The sequence below is a fragment of the Rattus norvegicus genome, chromosome 7 (assembly GCF_036323735.1).
Source record: "Rattus norvegicus strain BN/NHsdMcwi chromosome 7, GRCr8, whole genome shotgun sequence".
NCBI lineage: Eukaryota > Metazoa > Chordata > Mammalia > Rodentia > Muridae > Rattus > Rattus norvegicus.
The window spans coordinates 13916586-13923384 of NC_086025.1; the positions used below are offsets into that span (position 1 = coordinate 13916586).

At 41.4% G+C, this 6799-nt stretch overlaps 1 pseudogene; it reads left to right on the top strand.

Moving 5' to 3' along the window:
• The first annotated feature begins 1956 nt into the window (after nucleotides 1-1956).
• On the top strand, nucleotides 1957-2986 carry Pcgf6-ps3 (polycomb group ring finger 6, pseudogene 3; annotated as a pseudogene).
• Nucleotides 2987-6799: the final 3813 nt, after the last annotated feature.

Below are 6799 nucleotides of genomic sequence, written 5' to 3' on the forward strand. Positions count from 1 at the left end.
ATTCCAGTGATCCAGGGATGGTTTAATATATGGAAAACCATCAACGTAATACACTATCTAAATGAACTGAAAGAAAAAATCTGCATGATCATTTCATTAGATGCTGAGAAAGCATTTGACAAAATTCAACACCCCTTCATGATAAAATTTCAGGAAAGAACAGGAATTAAAAGCCCATACCTATACATAATAAAAGCTATATACAGCAAACCAGTATCTAATATTATACTAAATGGAGAGAAACTTGAAGCAATCCCACTAAAATCAGGGACTAGACAAGGCTACCCACTCTCTCCCTACTTATTCAACATAGTTCTCTGATGCGCCCAACCTTGACTGGCAAGGAAGACACGACCAACGAAGATCTTCTTCAAGCAGTTTTACTCAGGAACCTTGATACAATCTTCTGACCCCAGGAAATCCCTGCACCACACTTAAATAGCTAGCACTAGCCAATTCTAGCAAGCAACGTGGGGACAGCAGATAGGTTGTACTGTGCGGAAGTGACCAGGCCAAGCAAGAACAGCCAAATAAGGACTTGTTTTTCTCAAGTACTTGTTTTTCTCAATGAGCGGAAGATGGAAACCAGACTTCTTTTTCTCAATGAGCAGATGGCGGAAGCCGGACTTGTTTTTCTCAAGGAGCAGAAGGCAGAAACTGGCACCATCCCTGGGGCGTGGGACCTCGCAGCTTCCTACAGTTCTCGCAGTCCTAGACAGCAATCAGACAGCAAGAGGAGATGAAAGGGATGCAGATTGGAAAAGAAGAAATTGAAAATAACACTATTTGCAGATGATAGGATAGTATATTTAAGTGATCCCAAAAGTTCCATCAGAGAACTACATAACCTGGTAAACACCTTCTGCAAATTGACTGGGTATAAAATTAACTCAAAGAAATCAGTAGCCTTCCTCGCACAAAAGAGAAACAAGCCAAGAAAGAAATTAGCAAAAGGATACCCTTCATAATAGTCCCAAATAATATAAAATGCCTCAGTGTTACTTTAACCAAGCAAGTGAAAGTTCTCTATGATAAGAACTTCAAGCTTCTGAAGAAAGAAATCGAAGATCTCAGAAGATGGAATGATCTCCCACACTTCTGGACTAGCAGGACTAATATAGTAAAAATGGCCATTTTACCAAAAGCGATCTACAGATTCAATGCAATCCCCATCAAAATACCAATCCAGTTCTTCAGAGAGTTAGGCAGAAGAACTTGCAAATTCATCTGGAATAACAAAAAACTCAGGATAGCTAATACAACAATAAAAGGACTTCCTGGGGAATCTGTGTCCCTGAACTCAAGGAGTATTACAGAGCAATAGTGATAAAAAAAAGTGTATGGTACTGGTACTGAGACGGGCAGATAGACCACTGGAATCGAATTGAAGACCCAGAAGTGAACTCACACACCTATGTTCACTTGATTTTTGACAAAGGACCCAAACATCCAATGGAAAAAAGATATTTTTTTAACAAATGGTGCTGGGTCAACTTGAGGTCTGCATGTAGAAGAATGCAGATTGATCGATTCTTATTACGCTGTACAAACTTAAGTCCATGTGGATCAAGGACCTCCACATCAAACCAGATACACTCAAACTAATAGATGAAAAAGTGGTGAAGAACCTCGAACACATGGGCACTGGAGAAAGTTTCCTGAACAAATCACTAATGGCTTATGCTCTATGAGCAAGAATTGACAAGTGGGATATCATAAAAGTATGAAGTTTCTGTAAGGCAAAGGACACTGTTGTTAGGACAAAATGGCAACCAACAGAATGGGAAAAGATCTTTACCAATCCTACAACTGATAGAGGGCTCATATCCATAATATACAGAGAACTCATGAAGTTAGACTACAGGGAGACAAATAACCCTACTAAAAATGGGGTTCAGGGTAGCCACTGGACTCTGCTCACCTTGTGCTCAGCTAGCTTGTTGTCTGATCCCCGCCATGGAGGAGGCTGAGATGGATGCCACTGGTAACAAGGGCACCCCCAAGGCCAAGTGAGCCTAGGCCATGCTGTCACCACCTAAGCCTACCATCGCTCTGCCTGTCCTCATCCCGGTGCCCTTGGCTGGTGAGAAGGTCCTGGTGTCCCTGTCCCAGGTGGGCACACCTGGCTGTTCTCAATCCGCCCCTGGAGTTGGAGCCCGAGCGCAGTCTGGGCCACTTGCGAGGCTGCTTAGAGAACTATGATGAGGAGTTGGAAGAGGATGAGGAGAGGGAAGAGGAGGAAGACCAGGAGGAAGAGACGAGCCACTTCTCTCTGCGTCTGGAGTCTGGACGGGCAAACTCCTAGGATAAGGAGGAGAGCCTGATCAACCTGGTTGAGCTGACCCCCTACATCTTGTGCTCCATTTGGAAAGGTTACTTGATAGATGCCACCACTATTACAGAATGTCTCCACACCTTTTGTAAAAGCTGCATTGTGAGACATTTTTATCTTAGCAACAGATGCTGCAAATGCAACATAGTAGTCCACCAGACGCAGACCTGCAGTTAAAAGACATAGTATATAAATTAGTAATCAATCTAGCAGAAAGAGAAAGAAAAGGAAATGCATGGCTTCTATAAAGAAAGAGGTCTAGAAGTCCCTAAGCCTACTCTTCAACAGCCAGTGCCAGCAAGCAAAGGAAGAACCCAGAAAGTCCTAGAGCCAGTGTTTCATATTCCATGTGAACTTGATATGTCTTTATTACTCGAGTTCACTGGTGCTAATGAACACAGGACATTTTAAGCCACTGGAAAAGAAGTTTGTGCATGTTCAGGAAAAGCAACTATTGGGCATGTAGAAAAAATTCTTAGAAGAAAAATGTGTCTTGATCCAGGTTGTCAGGTAGATATCATCTATGGCGATCACTTATTCGAGCGGTACCAAACTGTGAGGGAAATCCGACATGCAATAGGTGACACAGCAATGCAGGATGGTCTACTTGTTCTTCATTATGGTCTTGTGGTTTCTTCTTTAAAAATAACTTGAAGATCCAAGTGTATATTGGAAGCACAATAAGGAGGCTTCTGCAGATCTGCATCACACCAAAGATTCTCACAGAGCATGTAACCAACACCGCTTTACTTTGTTAAGAGCTAGCTTCTATTTTCAGCACCAGAACCCTGGCAATATGTGTACAACTTGAAACAAGAGAATGTATTTGCTACAGACTATGCAAAAAACATTCATAACTCAGGGGAAAAAACTGAAAAACACTGAATTTTAAAATTCCTTGTGATTCCAAATAAGAGGAAGTTGCTGGTTCCTTCCTGTCTTTGAGGTCGGTTGGTCCTTTGGGAGCTGTGTTTCTGCCCTCCAACTCCAACTGCGTGGGTTGAGTGGGTACCCTTCAGAACAGTTTTGCTTTGAATTTAAACCTTGGGGTGCATTCAGCAAGAAAACTACTGGCTACTTACATGTTCCTGTCCTGTTCTGAACTTAAAAATGTCCAATGATACTACTACAGCACTGTTACTCATCTCTGAGACTGTTAGAAATGGCTCACTCTTCTTGGCGTCCCTTAAATGTGAGGTGCTTCTTTATGATGGCTTATTTGCATCTATCTGTGCCACTGGGACAGGTGTCACAAAATTCCCTCAGTGCTGTTGTGGAAAATGCCATTGCTTCTAAAAGTAGCAAAAGTTTCAGTGAATTACCAGAAGTTTACAGAATCCTCACTGTTTCTTCAGTCACTTAGATTATCTGGTTCCATGCTTAATGTTTTTGTTTTCTTGTCATTTGGATAAAGAATAAGAGATTTTGGAAACCTTGCTTATCACGAAGACTTAACTGTAAACATTATTTTGCCTAAAATTAGCATCCTGATGCTTTCTAAAATAAATATTTTATAGACTTATTTCATAGCAAAATTTCGAAATCTGTACAGAAATTTTAAAAATTAGACTTAAATTGGCAAGTGTTTTGTAAAGAAGTTAGGAATTGTACATAAACCTCTTTTAAGATTTAATAAAAGTTTATTTTAGGGCTGGAGAGATGGCTCAGTGGTTAAGAGCACCCGACTACTCTTCCAGAGGTCCTGAGTTCAATTCCCAGCAACCACATGGTAGCTCACAACCATCTGTAAAGAGATCTGATGCCCTCTTCTGGTGTATCTGAAGACAGCTACAGTGTATTTATATATAATAATAAATTAATAAATCATTTAAAAAGTTTATTTTAGTCAAAAAATGTGGCTCAGAGCTAAACAAAAAAATTCACAACCGAGGAATGCCGGATTGCTGAGAAGCATTTAAGAAATGTTCAATATCTTTAGTCACAGGGGAAATGCAAATCAAAACAATCCTGAGATTCCACCTCACACCAGTGAGAATGGCTAAGATCAAAAACTCTGGTGCCAGCAGATGCTGGTGAAGATGTGAAGAAAGAACAACACTCCTCCATTGTTGGTGGGATTGCAGACTGGTACAACCTTTCTGGAAATCAGTCTGGAGGTTCCTCAGAATTTTGGACCTTGAACTACCTGAGGACCCAGCTTTACCTCTCTTGGGCATATACCAAAAAGATGCTCCAACACAAAATATAGACACATGCTCATCTCCTATGTTCATAACAGCCTCATTTATAATAGCCAGAAGATTGCAAGAACCCAGATACCCTTCAAAAGAGGAATGGATACAGAAAATGTGGTACATCTACACAATGGAATACTACTCAGCTATCAAACACAATGACCTTATGAAATTCATAGGCAAATGGATGGAACTGAAAAATATCTTCCTGATCAAGGTAACCCAATTCCAGAAAAACATACATGGTGTGTACTCACTGATAAGTGATACTTGCCCAAATGCTCGAATTACCTTAAATGTGCAGAACACATGAAACTCAACAAGGATTACCAAAATGTATATGCTTCACTCCTTCTTTAAAAGGGGAGGAAGAATAACCTTGGGAGGGGTTAGGGAGGCAAAGTTTAGAACAGAGCCTGAAGGAACGCCAATTCAGAGCCCGCCCCACATGTGAAACATACATATACAGCCACCAAAGTATAGAAGGTGGATGTAGCAAGAAGTGAAAGCTGACAGGAATCAAATGTAGATCTCTCCTGAGAGACACAGCCAGAATACGGCAAATACATAATGAATGCCAGCATCAAACCACTGAACTAGGATGGGACCCCTGGTGAAGGAATGAGAGAAAGGGCTGAAAGAGCTTGAAGAGACTTGAAACCCCTTATGAACAACAATGCCAACCAACCAGGGCTACCAGGGACTAATCCACTACCCAAAGACAATACAGGGGCTGAATCTGGGCTCCAACTGCATAGGTAGCAATGAATAGGCTAGTAAGGGCTCCTGTGGAAGGGGAAGCACTTGGTCCTGCCAAGACTGATTCTACCGTGAACAGGATTGCTGTGGGGAGGGCAGTAATGTGGGGAGGATGGGTAGGGGAACATTCATATAGAAGGGGAGGGAGAGGGGTTAGGGGGATGTTGTCCTGGAAACTGGGAAAGGGAATAACAATTGTAATGTAAATAAGAAATACCCAATTTAATAAAGATGGAGAAATAAATGTATAATCACTATTGCTGATAGCAAGAAGTGATTGCTGACAAGAGCCTATTATGGATGTCTTCTGAGAGGCTCTGCCAGAGTCCTACTGATACAGATTAAGATGCTTGCAGTTAAACATCAGACTAAGCACTAGGACCCCAATGGATGAGCTAGAGAAAAGCCTGAAGGAATGAAGGGCTTTGTAATACCATAGGAAGAACAACAATATCAACCACCCATATCCCACTAGATCTTCCAGGGACTAACCTCAACCAAAGAGTACATATGTGGGCACCCATGGCTCCAGCCACTTATGAAGCAGAGAGTGACATAGTCTGGAATCAATAGGAAGAAAAGCTCTTGGTGAAGGCTCATTTCCCCAGTGTAGGGAAGTGCCAGGGTGTTGAAGTGGAAGTGGGAGAGTGAGCATCCTCATAGAAGAAGTGGGAGGGGAGATAGTGGAAGGCAGAACTTGAAAAGGGGATAATATTTGCAATGTAAATAGAAACTATCCAATAAAAAAGTAAAATTCATGAAATTCCTAGGCAAATGAATGGAACTAGAAAATACCCTGAGTAAGGTAACCTAATCACAAAAGAACACATATGTTATATATTCACTGATAAGTGGATATTAGCCCAAAGCTTGGAATACCCAAGATACAATTCACAGAGTATATAAAACTTAAGAAGAAGGAAGACCAAAATATGGTTACTTTAGTACTTCTTAGAAGAGGGAACACAATACTCATGATAGGAAATACATGGGTAAAGAGTGGAACAGAGACTCTTCCCAACCTGGAGACCTATCCCATATGCAACCATAAAACCTAGTCACTACGGCTGATACCAAGGAGTGCATGCTGACAGGAGCCTGATACGTATATCTCCTTAGAGGCTCTCCAGACCCTTACTGATACAAATTAAGATGCTTGCAGCTAACCATGAGACTGAGGCCAGGAACCCTCATGGAAGAGTTAGAGAAAGGACTGAAAGAACTGAAGGGAGTTGCAACCCCATAGGAAGTACAACGATATCAACCTGTGATTTTTTTTTTTTTTTTTTTTTTTTGGAGCTGGGGACCGAACCCAGGGCCTTGTGCTTCCTAGGTAAGCGCTCTACCACTGAGCTAAATCCCCAGCCCCTCTGTGATTTTTTTTAATGTGTTACTTTGGTGTTGGTGGCATTACTACATATGTTTGTATATATGTCAATGTGTGTGTGTGTGTGTGTGTGTGTGTGTGTGTGTGTTTATGTGTATTTCCTTTGCTTTTCTTGGTATTGATTTG